Below are 15,019 nucleotides of genomic sequence, written 5' to 3'. Positions count from 1 at the left end.
ACAGAACAAATTTAATTAAGAATTATTTTACCAAAATTATTGGACAAAGTCATCATTGCCAATCATTCCCACTTTGATTCATAGATAAATGTTGTGTGCATGAATGGGGTATACTAAGTAGAAACTAAGTAGAAACATTCCAATTAGTTATATCCTTCCACTCATCTCTGAATTAAAAGAAAAATGCTTAATTTAGCCTAAAATAATTTATTTGGAAGGAAAGCTTAATCAAGCTTATATGCTGGTTTCTGATAAGCTACATGAAAGTAGAAGGCAGGAAAAAAAAAGTCTAATGTGCTTCCTAGAGACATTCTCCGTGATACTTTTTATCAGTTCTCTGCTACTGCATTGTGGATCCAAAATGAGTAGCCAGGCTTATACTTTATACCTGTGAAGGGGAACTTGTGAGGAAGAGCTTCAAGGAGAGTAGAAGGGATTCAGTAGAGTATGGGTGAATGGCAGCGAATAACAATTCAGCAAGGAAAGACTCCAGACCAAAGGCAATGAAATGCTCAAGTGAGAGGTAGCATAGGCTTGGCAGCAAACTACCTGAGCCCCAACACTAGCAGCAACCGGTGTAAGCTAAAATAGAAGTGTTGCAGGGCCTATAATAAGAAGACATGGCCCAGGGACAATGGCTAGCAATAGTAGAAGGAATCCAAGCTCCTTCACAACTGAAAAGTAATCATGAAACATATGAACTGTAAAATAGGATAGAAGATAAAGCTAGAATAAAGTTTAAGGAAAATCTTTTCAGCTCACCACTAATAAAATCTACTTTAGCAGAAAGCCAACCATGAAGTAGTTTTGTCAGCTGAAAGGCCAAGCAGCCAGGATTTCCTACCTTACTAAAGTAAGCTAAATACTTAACTCACACTTATTGCATTTTATTTTGGGGAGCCAAATGTATAATATAAAAAGGTATATGCAACAGCACTAGGAATATTTTTGCATTCTTTTTTTTCCTTGTGCTCCATTTTTTGTGCTGATAGTGATGCTAGTTTAAATTTGATAAAGAGGCAGCCATGCATGAAAAACTGTACTCAGCAGGCTCTATCAGTCAAAAGTCAAGGATATATGTCCATGATTTATCATGCTTTTCATGGTAATTAGTCAAGAGTGCATTTTGCTTTCTTTAACATCACTCTGTTTCCTTTCCTTTTTGTTTTTTTAACCTTTGGTCTCTTTTTCATGCATTACATTTACATATTTCTCATTCTCTTATCCCATACTATGTTTTATTTATGAATACAGACCTTCCTGATCATATCTTTAATGTAAAAGAGATTGTAGTTACTGTGTCTGTCTTCAGTTAAAGCTTTTCCCCCAAATCATTTACAAAAAAATTAAAATAAGTAACAACTTACAGTCAGTATTAGATTTAATTAGGTTTAATGAGAGTTACTGATTCACTGTACTAATAGTAAGTAGGAATGTAATTCCTAAATGACATTAACACTCAATTTCATTTTGCAACTTTAATAATACCTTATAAGTGCCATTTTAATTGATAAAACCTGTTCTGATGAGATGTTGTAAAAATCAACATAGTATCAAATAGCGGGATTCTTGCCTAGACAAGAAAGCTTTTTTATTTAGCACATTTCTGTACATAATATTATCGAGAAAACAAATGTCCTTCTAGCATGAATACATTCTTTGTAGGAATGTAACCCCACAGTTAACTAAATATTACACCACTGTACAATAAAGCTTCTCGCTTCTTTCTACTGTTAATTAGTTAATTAAATAATTAGTTTATTTATACCTTGTTCATTCTCACACTATTTATATTTTTAAACAGACGAATGAAGAAAAATGAATGCAACAGCCAATCCCAAAAAAATGCATTAGATTTCTTCTTTGCTTGGTCTTCCATACTTTTCAGACTTATTTAAGATAATAGTTAATTTTAAATGTTTTAAAAGCATTGAAAACCAAAAATTCAATATTGATTGTTTCTGACTAAAATCATTCACTTGTTATAACTGTAATAACAATAGTTCAGATAACTTAAAAGATTTTAAAGCAAAAATGTTGATCATAACTAGGTTTTTATGGTATGCATTGAAAGACCAGAGTGCAATGGATTTTAATCTGATACCTGAAAGGAAATGTCATACAGAAATGAGAGTGAAAAATTACCTAAGTTATAAAAACATAGAAAGTGGAGAGATCGGTCTTCAGTTTAGTTAATGCCAAGAAAGAGTTGTTTTGTTCCTTTCATCAAAATCTTTTGCTTTGTTCACCTACATGTAAGACATGTTAATGAAAGATGGGACCAAAATCATGTTTTTAACTATCATATAACTTAAACTTACAGTTTAACCAACTGTTCTGGGTTTTATTTTTTGAAAGCCAGTTTATGTATTCTCAGAACCAAGGGAAGTGGTGGGTCACAATATTTACTCAACATAGCTAAAACAAAGTATTTACTTTCATAATGGATGATAACATTTTTAAGAAGTAAATAGTACAATCATGGCTATTTTATAAATAGATGAAGCAGTTCAACACTGAGCATAGGATTGTAGGTGTAGTCTTTTTAGAAAATCAACGTAGGCAACAATTGTTTTCTCTATTAGTTTTACAGGAGTATATGATGAAAATGTTGTTTATATGCACATAATTTTGCTGAATTCTGTGAGAAAAAAATGTAGTTGCCCACATTCTCTAGGCAATAGTCAGCTTTGCAATTTTTTCCTTTTCTCTCAATGACTTCATGGTAGTATAAGAACAGCAACCACAGCACAACACAGGTGGTCTCTTTCCATCAAGCAGTCCTGCTATTACTCTGTCAGTGTTCAAAATAAAAAAAGCAAATATATAAAAAAAGAAAAAATAACTTTCTGGTTTCCTATTCTTTTGCCAGCAAAAGTAAAAGACAGATAACTTTTCCTGTCCCATAGTTTGTCAGAGCAGAAATATTTTTTAGAGCAATGAATGTTCTCTTTAAAAGAACACATGTGGTGTTTACGATGTTTACACACTTGCCTTATTCTGCATCTGTTTCACATAGTAGTAGTACAGGTAGTCCCTGACTTATAACAGTTCATTTAGCGACCGTTTGAAGTTACAATGAAACTGAAAAAAAGGAACTGTTTTTCCTTATAACCATTGCAGCACGACCAAGGTCACATGATCAAAATTTGGGTACTTGGCAACTGGTTCATATTTATGATAGCTGCATTGCTTTCAGGTTATGTGATCATCTTTTGCAATGTTTTGAGAAGCAAGTCAGTGGAAAAGCCAGATTCACTTAACAACCATATTACTAACTTAACAACTTCAGTGACTCATTTAACAAACAGGACAAGAAAGGTTGTAAAATGGGGCAAATTTCATTTAACAAATGTCTTGCTTACAATAGAAAGTTTGGGCTAATTGTGATCATAAATCAAGGACTATTGGTACCAGCTATCTGCAGTTTCTCAACAGTACTGCATCTGTATCAGGACCAGCAAAGTATTTATGATTCTACAGACTTGTAAAATCATAATATTGAAGAGACCATTTACACTATTCAGTTCAGTCTATCAAAAACATTCCTTTCACTGATTCAAATTCTGCAGAAACTCCAGAAGACACTTGACAAAACATGGCTAGATGGGAATACATATTGCATACCAGAATTAAGCCATTTAAAACAGTTAATTACTCTTTTATCAGGTAGAGAATCTTCTTGTACTTTTGGCTGAGAACTAATCCTGACAATTACAAGTGCTGGAGGAGACAAGTAAAGTAGGTGAATCAGAAAGATTAAAAATCTACTTGTAATTTGTCCTTCCCTTTTCGTGGAAACAGGCCGAATTATATCATCACAACCAACTTATTTATTAATATTATATGCCACTGTCTCAATATACAAGCAATTATATACATACTTCCCCTCAGTTTTGTAATTTCACAATGCCAGCTGGCCATTTATAGAGCCTTGGTGGAGCAGTGGGCTAATGCCTCCTGAAGTAACACCAGCTGCCTGCAATTAGTGCAGGTTCGCATCCCACCAGGCTCAAGGTTGACTCAGCCTTCCATCCTTCCGAGGTAGGTAAAATGAGGACCCAGATTGTTGGGGGCAATTAAGCTGACTTTGTAATAATGCTGCTTGGGGTGTGTGTGAAAGCCCTAATAAGCAGGCATATACATAGAATGAAGGCTACTGCTAAGCTTGTAAGCCGCCCTGAGTCTTAGGAGAAGGGCGGGATATAAATGGAATTAAAATAAAAAAAAATAAAACATTTAAGTGTAAAATTGGTCACATTTTACCTATATTTTGCTGCTCATGTCTCTTCCTGAGTTACCATCTTCTTCAAACACTTAAGAGTACTGAAATAAACCCACTGACTACTTACACAAACAGTCTATTGTACATGTTCCCCTTTGCAAAAAGCCGTAATACTGACTGACCATGTATTAATGAGCTAGGGGTGTATTGATGTTGAAATATCTTTTTTCAAAGATGATCCACTTCTTTCTCAGTAGCACCAGTTATTGTTCAGCAAAAAGGCATAGCCATTCAGAACAGGCAATTCAATTTATGGCTTAGTGGAGAAAGCCTGTTTGACATTCTTGAGATTCTCAGCATATCACCTACAATTTGAAAGTGAGAGAAAGAGGAAAACTGCTACCTTGGAATAATACCCATTGCCTCTGACTGAATTTACCTGTAACAATTCAGTTCATTCTACCGTTTGCATTTTAGTCTTTTTATGACCACTACTCATGCAATTTACCTGACTATCTTTCCCATTCCTGAGCCTTCAAAGTTCCTACAAGAACTTCAAGCACTTTCCCCCCAAAAATTGAGTGGCAATGTCAAGAGGCCTTTTTATTATTGTTAGCTTTAAAATAAATTTCTATTCTCTAGATGTCTATCTAAACTTGATATAAATGCAATGGCTCTTTCTCAATTCCTGCAACCATTCTTCATGTTTTAGCCTCCAACCCCCTAATCAACTTTGTTGCTCTTTTCTGTACTCTTTCAAGAGCCTCTACATCTTTTTTATAATACAGTGACCAAACCTGGATGCAGCATTCTAAGTGTCGTCTTATTAAGCATTTATAAGGTGGATACTAATACTTCACGTGATCTTGATTCTATCCCTTTGTTAATGCAAACTAAGATTGTGTTTGCATTTTGGGTTGCTGCCATACACTGCTGGCTCATATTTAAATGATTATCTACTAGGACTCCAAGATCGCTCTCACAGTTATTGCTATTGAGCCAGGTTTCACTTAGCCTGTAGCTGTACATTTGATTAATCCTAGTAGCCTTTCCTAGCAGCCTTTTACTTGCAACATCCAGGTAAGCCCCCCTATGCTCTATATTCTCCTTTTGTCTCACCTTTTCCACTATTTTAGTTATGAGTGTAGATAATAGAAGGTGGAAGGTAGAATATATTTTTTTCCAGAAACAGAAGAGGCAAATTAGAGTATCTTATTCATTATGACACTGAAAGACCAAGCAAACCACTGTCAGTGTTCATCCTTCAATAATTTTATTTGCAGAACTAACATAAACTAAACCATAACTGGATGTCCTGTATACCTGAAGTATCTATAGACTCTTTGGTCTCAAAAACTCAGAACAACAATTCCCTACAGGATGTGGTGGTATATTGTCAACTTAATTTTTTTTCCTAATAAATCTTAGCAATCAGAGCATTTCCGGTTTGCATTGTGGCGGAACAGGATACAGGAAGGCAGAGCTCTGCCTTCAGTGCCCGATTTCACCCTAGTGGGAGCTCTAAAAAGGGCCTAAAATCACCCCAAAGAGGCAATGAAGAGGAGGGGTGCCTTGTTGATCACGAAGAGATGGCGGTCTTTCCAATTGATCCAAGGAAAACCTCCAAACCGACAGGGGAAATATCAGCTACATTCCTGTGGCCCGCCATTAACTGCTGACAACTGAAGAGGAAAAAAACACTACTTAATACATCGTAAACAGCATGTTTGGACCTGCATGGAAATATTGATTCTTTCTTTACTATTTTACAACTGAATTTCCTAGAAAAGGCTCACAAGAAGCGAAAAACCTCTGAATGTAAACGGAAGCGGCATTTTAATTTTATGGGGGACAGAAACATACAGTACTGAAATGGAAGTAACATAAAGCTACAGTTTTGATAAACTTGAGAACTGAGATAACTGTTAAGATTTTCTCTTTGAAAAAAAACATTGAGGCGAAATATAAGAAATCAATTTAAATCAATTAAATCCTTTAAGAATGGAAAATGGACTTTGAATGACATCTAGTAATGGATTGCTCTGCTTGCTGATTCCTACCCTGGGAGAATATCTGGCAATAAAGGAAATTATTTTGACATACTTATCATCCTGACCTTCTTGGATTATAAATACTTACTGATTTTGGACTTTTAACTTCAAGAGCTATAGAACTGAGATAACTGTTAAGATTTTCTCTTTGAAAAAAAACATTGAGGCGAAATATAAGAAATCAATTTAAATCAATTAAATCCTTTAAGAATGGAAAATGGACTTTGAATGACATCTTGTAATGGATTGCTCTGCTTGCTGATTCCTACCCTGGGAGAATATCTGGCAATAAAGGAAATTATTTTGACATACTTATCATCCTGACCTTCTTGGATTATAAATACTTACTGATTTTGGACTTTTAACTTCAAGAGCTAGTGGTAGAGAAAGAAAAATTTGACCTTGGACTATGCCAGGCTTGGAGAGACATTTGAGCTGTTTTCAGAGAGGTTGAACATTTTGAATACTTCAAATATTGTGGATTACATCCTTGCCTGATTGACAATTTTTGGGATACTTGAGACAAAGGATTACTATAAAATATTGCCTTCAGGACTGAGTCTATACTTTGGAATATATTGGATTATAAAGGATACATATAAAGACCAGAAAATCAATCTACACGAATGATGTCTCAAGAAGAAACAAACATCTTCCAGAAAGAAATATATTCTATACTACAATTAATCCACTAAACAATTGTTGAATGCAAAAAGGATATAAAAAATCATGAGACTAAAAACCACTTAAGACAATATAAATGAACAAATTTCCAAATTAAATCTACAACTAGAAAGCTCCCAGATAATGACCACAAAGTATGAACAAATAATCCAGAAATCAGAAGACAAAACAGAGGAAATGGATTTAGAAATGGAAGAGATAAAAGAACTGCAAGACTTAGCTATAACAATGAAAATGCAAAAGACCCTTTACCCCTTAGGTCTGCAAAATATACCTGATGGCAAAGAAAAAGATTTTTAAAAAGGGAATATAGAGCTGTTAAGGAAAATGTCACAATTTGAGAGACAGGAAATGAAAAGAGAAATGGGGGGGAGAGAAAGGAACAGGGAGTTGTTTAAGGAATATAAATGGGCAGAATTCCCCCGCAAAATACCCTACCCAAATTGTTTTCCTTATGCCAAGCAATTTTCACAAAAATAGAAAGAAAATTCCTGGGCAATCTAATTGCCCTGGCTTGGAAAATGACTTGGCAAAGAAAGAAAGAGTCAGATTTAAAAAACATAAGACTTGACCTTTTAGAGGGAGCATTATATGTTTAAATACTTTCTTGAATAAGATTAAAAGAATGGAAGACTTCTAGTTATAATGAGACTTTTATAATGAAAGATATGATTTATAATTAAGATAGCATTTTTTCCTCAGATATGGGAAATATGAAGCTAGGAAGATTGATTTGAATAAAACTTTCTGCTATATAAATGTAATTGTAATTACATTAATACTGATTTAATTTATATTAAATTAATACTGAGGAAATCATAATTGATATTTCAAATACTGATGGGAAATCAAACTTTAACAAGAGTACGAAAAACAGGATATTGATTAATGAATTGACATTATTGACGTAAGAATTGATATTATTTGTTATTTGTATGATATTACTAAAATATGATGAAGATGCTTATATCTAACTTTGTATACAACAGTACCAAAAATTGTAATGGCGTAATGAAGGGAAAATGGAAAAAAATATGGAGAAGAAAGGAGGATCAGGGAAAAAATACTGGATTGTGTTGTATTGAACAGATTTATATTCAAAAAGTTAATGTTAAATATTTGAATCCAGACATGTTTTTTACTAAGCACTAAAGACTGTAATTCTTAAAAAATTAATAAAACTTTTATATATATAAAAAAATCTTAGCGATCAGAGCTCAGGAAACCTTTTCCTTGCTTGGTTATTTTCAGTCCTGATGGTTGCTAAGGAGCTCTGACACTAGCTAACCTAGCAAGTTAACGGCAGCTCTTACATCGCATCTGTTCTTTCAGCAGTTATTGCTCTGTGATAGTAAACCCTATTTAATTAATGTCCTTACTCTATGTGATTTATACTTTACTCTGAGACCTAAGGTCATTCATTCATTCATTCAATTCATTCATTCATTCAATTTGCATAGCTGCACATTTCAACAAGTGACTATGGGATATGAACATAGGAAAATAAATTAAAAACTATCCCAATCACAAATACAAAAGTTAAAATACAGGCCTTTGTACAGATCTTATGAAAGGCAAGCAAAGCCAGAAGCAGATTATTCCATAGGGTACGTGCTACAGTAGGAAAAACATGCCTCCGGACGCTGGCAAACGTCCTTATTTGGCCAACAGGATCTGTAGCATGATCTTCCTGCTGGACCATATCAGACTGATATAAACAATGTGGAAAAAACCCCTCCCCCCATGTAACATTCTCCTATGGAGCAATCTGAGTTGAAGTTATAATTAACTTAATAACAGGGAAAACTAGAATATGGGAAACTCTACTCCTTATGCTGGGGGTCATTAGACAAATATAACACTTTTGTGAGAACATCAAACAAACGAATGGCATGAAATCATTCACTCTTACAGAATAAGCAACGTGAAAAAACCAGCACATTTATAGGTCATCCCAGAGAATTTTTGTAAAATAATCCAGATTGCACAATTTATGTGATATTTTTTGCACCTCACATAGAGTTCATGCCAAGATCTATGGTTTGTCTTGTGACACTTATTATTCTGTGAAGCCTATAACCAACAAATTAACTGCCAGAAGACTCACTGTGAGGAGGGTGACATTCCTACAACTAAGAGAAGATACAGGCATTTCCCAGGAGATGTGAATGGTATAAGTCCCCATTAAAGAAGGAAAGATACTGATATACCTTGCATTACCACTGTCTGATGTTAAGAAATGAAACAATGTCCAAGAGGATGGAAATTATACCAAATCAACAAATAAAACAATGAAATTTCCTTCCTTCCTGTTAGTCTTCAGAAAGAAAAGGAAAGAAGTGAGGTGTCAAAAATAAGAATATGTCACAGATTCAGTCAGAAAAGAAATGAAAATGGAAAATACAATGTTAAAACTTATAGTTAGCAATGATCATCAACCAGAATTAGGGAGTTGAAAATGTATCTGACACCTCCAAACACAGAAGAGAGAAAGGAAAAATAGAGGTGACAATCATGTTTTCAGACTACACAGAAATGTAAAGTAAAAAAGCTCCCAAAAGATGAGAAGAGAACAGCCACATTTCTATTTCTCTGAAGAAATCTAAAACTTTCTCTACATGTGCAGGAGTGCATGAGCACATACAGTATCTCAAACTCCCTGTATTTTACAAGAACTATAGCTTCTATGTACTCATGATTGTTATCTTGTCTGCAATAAATCAGCATGTCTTAGTTATATCTTCTCCCTCAGCTTCTGCTGTTAAAGTACGTGCAGTACTGAGGTTTATTACCAAACCTAGCATTAAATCTGGCAATTATTTTCCTGTTAGTTCCATGTCATCCTCAGATTTGATAAACATATATTTCTCTCTATTCATTTATCTAACCTATTTATATAAATATTGAGCAATACAGAGCCAGGACAATACTCTCCAAATATTCAACAAAATTCACCTGAATTTTCTTCAGGCTGACAAATACTTGCTAATAAGTACTACAGTACAATGCTTAAATTGCTGTGAAGTCATAAAAAACTAGAAATTTATCATGTTTCAAATAACATTACAATGATATGCTTCCTTGAATTCAAGACTGATATTTCTGCTACATCCCACAAACTCTAAAGTTTGTAATTTTATCAACAGAGGAGGTAAGATTGAAGGATATGTCTTGTTTCCATTCAGAGTTATTATTGCTCAATTCTAGTCTCTTGGCATATCACAAAATTATAAAAGAGCTAGGTTTTCTTGATCAAGTTTTACCCTCTTCATGTCTCAAACTAAAAAAAACTTGCTATATAAAATAAATATATCTGTCTTCTTTATCAAGTGTTAGCATTTCAGATTTTTTAACCAATTCTCTAAATGTTCCTTTGCTGCAGTCTTATTAAACTTTATCCTAGGCTCGTATTGTAGAAACCAATGAATGAATGTTTTAGAATATAGCACATAAGATAAGATAATCTTTATTGTCATTTTTTTTTTACTGTGGGCACAACGGCACACATCAAAGATGAAATTTAGTTGCCCGCTCTCAAAGTGAAACACAGTTGACACACACCTAAAACATACTATAAACAACGTATGTATAGACCCGCACTCCTACATATACATAACAATAAAATATTAAATACTGTCCATCTTGAATATATAATGGAAGGAGGAAGCCTGAGAGTTCACAAGGTCAATGGTGTAAGGAATGAAACTATGGTTGAATCTGGATGTTCTGCTATGGATACCACGAAGCCTCCTCCCAGAAGGTAACAAGGAAAACAGGTTGTAAAGAGGATGAGTAGTGTCCCAGATAATCTTAGGGACCCTGTTCAAACAACACTTCTGTGCTATGTCCTGGATAGAGGAGAGGGAACTGCCAATGATCTTTTCAGCCATCCTCACCACTCTCTGCACCGCCTTCCTGTCTGAAGCAGTGATGCTTCCAAACCAGACTGTGATGCTGTATGACAGGATGCTCTCGATCGTCCCCCTGTAGAAAGTGGTCAGAACAGGGGAAGGAAGATGAGCTTTTCTCATGCGACGCAGAAAGTGCAGGCACTGCTGTGCATGATCCAACAAATCTCCTATTTCTTGCTATTCTTTATTCATCTTAAGTCAAATGAAAATACCCTAAAATAATAGGTTCTTCCATTTTAAAAAATAACAAGCAATGGAAATTTTCTAAAAGAAACTCCTGTGCAACCTGTGTATACAAACTAGTTTTTAATGGATTCTTTATGAGTCAAATTACTATTGTATGTTTTAGTTAAGAACAGGTGGTAAAATCAGTTAATGCAAACAGAATAGGATCCAGCATCACTTCAACAGAGATTGTGACTCTGAGGAGAGTTCCAAGGAATATCCATAGTTTTCCTCTCCAAACTGCAATTGAAACAAGACTGTGCTAGGAAAAGTAGGGGGCTTAGGAGAATATGATTCTTTACTGGCACAGCATTCACAGATCTTTCTGATGAAGACAATTAATGTAATTGGAAGATCCTGCAGCAAATAGATTAAACTCTCCTGGTTGAATGAAAGTTATAAGAATATTCTTGTTTGCAGCACATTCTTTTTATATGTAGATTTACAGATAATCAAGATTAGACAGTTCAATAAAACTCACTGGTTTTGCTGGAATGTATCTGCCTAGATATTTTACAGATGAGGTCTGCATTACAATAGAAAATTGTCAAGCTTTTCTTCTAAATATTTTGACACGATTACAAAATGTACACATTTTAAAAATCTAAAGGAAAGCCATTCGGAATGATTGATATCATTAAGTCTTTAAATTTAAAATAGTTTAATTTCTTTAGGAACACATTCACATTTTTTTAAGAAGTAGGAACAAAGCCATATTCCAAATTTTTATATGTATATAAAATCTCTATTCTAACTATTAGATTGTTCTCATAAAAGTTCATTTGAGTAACAGCTTAAACAGAAAGTAAATTGCAGAGAAAAAAAATGAAAAAGCATATGAATTTGGGATTCAGATTTGCAACTCTACAGACATTCATTGCTTGAAAATCAAGGTGGTGTCAGAAGAATCTGGAAAACTAGAAATTTTCTGTAAGTGCTCACAACAGCAGCTATATACAGCATATAATGCTACTTAGTTTTATCCATAAATTAATAGTTTATCCACGCTTTCCTCCGTCTTGTTTCTTTTATAAGCACAGAAGCTCACAATCCTCACAGTTACATTCCAATAATTACAAAGACATAACACAGAAGTGAAAAATATGAAAACAAGTTAAGCAGCTGTTCACCTGGTGCTAAACTTCTGAATCTTCATATTTTCAACATATGTTAATGTAGAAGTTTTAGCATTCTATCCTTCAATTCAAAGGAGAGTAAAATAATAAAAACAGCATTTTCTCCCAATCCTTCTCTGTCTCTCTTCCTTTCTTATAGCTTTATATAAATGCAGGAATCAAAATAAAATGAAATAATTGATAGATAGATAGATAGATAGATAGATAGATAGATAGATAGATAGATAGATAGATAGATAGATAGATAGATAGATAATCCTGAATACAAAACACTTTTTTCCAAGTGGATCCTCCTGGGGAAAGAATTACAGGAACAGAAAATTCTGAACAAACTCTGTACAGTAGTCATCAGCTGTTTTACCTTAATATATGCACAAAGGGAAATGAGCACCACCATTCTTTCACGTACTTGGATCCCAGGATGTTTTGGCTTTCAAAAGTATGCAATTTCTATTTATATTGAGCATTTCTGTAATTCTTCTTCTATTAAGCACTTTATGGGAGAAATGAATTTATCCAATATTACCTATGAATTATAAATAGTAATTTGTTTATATTAACATTATTTTAATTATATTTCTGAGGCAAAAATGGACAAATTGTTAAGAAGATATTTATTTTTACATATTACTCAACAACAGCAAACCAAAATCAACTAAAAAGTTTTTTTATTAATTTCCTGTTTGCCCATAATGACCTATGGTAAGATTCCAATTGTGTATCCCCATCCCATGGTGCTTTGGTGTATCACCTGGGATGCCTCTGACTCGAAAGGATTAGACAGAGATATCACTGTTGCCCAGGGCACACCCAGTGGGGGATCCTTTCATGTCCCCATTAATGAGCCCACCAAAGTGCCTATTTATCTACTCAAGTTTGCACACTTTCGAGCTGCTTGGGCATAAACTGGAGCAAATGACGGGAGCTCATGCCGACACACAGGAGCATTGGGTCTCGAACACAGGCTTGTTAATTGCTAACCCACCATTCTAACACATGAGCCATTGTGCTCCTGTTCAATTGTGTATGGTTCTGGGGGAGAGAGAGAGAGACATACATTTTTAGTATTTATATTTAACAATCATAAACCAATATGGGATATATTTCACAACATTTTTGAAGTTCACAACTCTAATCACATTCAAATGCTACATCATTTCATTACACAATAGGCCACTTTATAAGATTAAGAATTAAGTCATTTGTGGGGGGGAAATATCTCAGATTTCTATCTTAATCTTCAAGAAGGCTGGATCAACTCCCTGACCTATTTTAAAGGAAATTACTGAGATGACTCTTCACTCAAGGCACAAGTGCTTCCTCACAATATCTTCCTAAAATATTCTGTGCCCATTTGGTTTCCAAAAGAGTTAAAAGAGGTTCCTAACACTTCATTTCTGCACTGCTGTAAAGAAAAGAAATATTTGTATTTAGGCATCTACTTAAACAACATATTTCGTTTTCATAACATTTGAAAGACTCGGCATTTAGCTGCCTTACTGTGTGTATATATATCAACATATAGCCATCTGTTTGAGTAAGAGAAAACAAAACTACATTCAGTCATATTTATTATGCAGGTGATAAATACGTATGCATGAAAAACTAGCAATAACTCTGCCAGTTATATAACTGAGTTGAAAAAAAGGCAGAGAACAGAAATAGTGTCATGTTATGGAGGCGGCAATAGGCCATAGTTAAAACTGTATGTTATTTTTAATTACAGGGAGGCTTATTTTTCTATTAGCTATGAAAGTAATTCCTTGTGATAATGAAGAGTATACTACTCTCTCTAAAGATGCATTTATCAGAAATGTTACAAGTAAATAGTTCAAATAGTTTAGAAGCTAAAATCACATATTTTAAAAATCTGAATAATAGCATCTAGTGCTTTTAAAACCTTTCTACAAATGGTCTTGTATTGGATAGTGATACTTCATGAACATCTCAAATGTTAGATAAAATGTTTTTAGAAAGATTTTTTTTCCTTTAGTAAAGATAATTATTTAAAAGCCCTCAAAAAAAACCACCAGCCCAAAATAAAAAAGGTAAAATTATTTTTGAAAGTTCCTTATTTTGTCATTTACTCCCCAGAGAAAATGTATGCATCCCTAATAATATGTTTTTTTATAGTCTCTTGAGTCATTTTGCAGCAGAAACTGTCAGGACCCACCTCAATCCACATCTTAGGAAATAAGAACTCTTGGATCCAAGTTTGTCCAAAAGGAAAAGTTTACTAGGATGAGATCGGTTGTGGCAATACAAGACGGGATCTGACATTGAGTTACATTTCAACACTATATAAAGCATTCCCGGTTCAACCCCCCTCCCCTCAAATCCATTTGGTCAGGCTCACATCATTTACTTAGGTGTCAGGCCCTTTCGTGGGAAAAGAAAAACTCCTTGTTTTTATTGTTATTGCTTTCTTCCTTTCAGTTTCAAATGGAGATGCAACCCAGATGTCTCTCTCTCCCCCTGTTCCCCCCAGATCAAAAGCTTTCCTGGTCTTTGAAAACAGCCTACTGCAATCTGAATAACCATCCTCTCCCCCCCCCTCGGAGAGATGGCAGATTCCCGAGAATAAGCACAATATTCTAACCATACATTTATGAAATGTGATATAAATGGATTCTGACGGAAACTTCAAAATCCTCAGAATTACTCAAAAGCCAGGTATCTATTTCAAATGAACCCAGGTTCTTACACAAGCCTGGTAACTTTTTGGCATTTCTCTTTTGAACAGCAGATCATTCAGCATTATTAACTGATAAAACCCTTCTCTTCCAC

The 15,019-nt window shown here is 34.3% G+C and overlaps 1 long non-coding RNA gene across 1 annotated transcript in view; it reads right to left on the bottom strand.

Moving 5' to 3' along the window:
- Positions 1-15,019, bottom strand: part of LOC310640503 — a 160,668-nt gene that overhangs the window by 84,008 nt on the left and 61,641 nt on the right. The window contains exon 2 of the long non-coding RNA XR_014492545.1: positions 13,218-13,264. This is a non-coding gene — a long non-coding RNA (uncharacterized lncRNA). The remainder of the gene's footprint in view (positions 1-13,217; positions 13,265-15,019) is intronic.

This window comes from Vipera ursinii (genome assembly GCF_947247035.1).
Source record: "Vipera ursinii genome assembly, chromosome: 4".
Classification (NCBI taxonomy): Eukaryota; Metazoa; Chordata; class Lepidosauria; order Squamata; family Viperidae; genus Vipera; species Vipera ursinii.
Note: the sequence above shows the minus strand (reverse complement) of the source record. Positions and strands in the feature narration are given on the sequence as shown.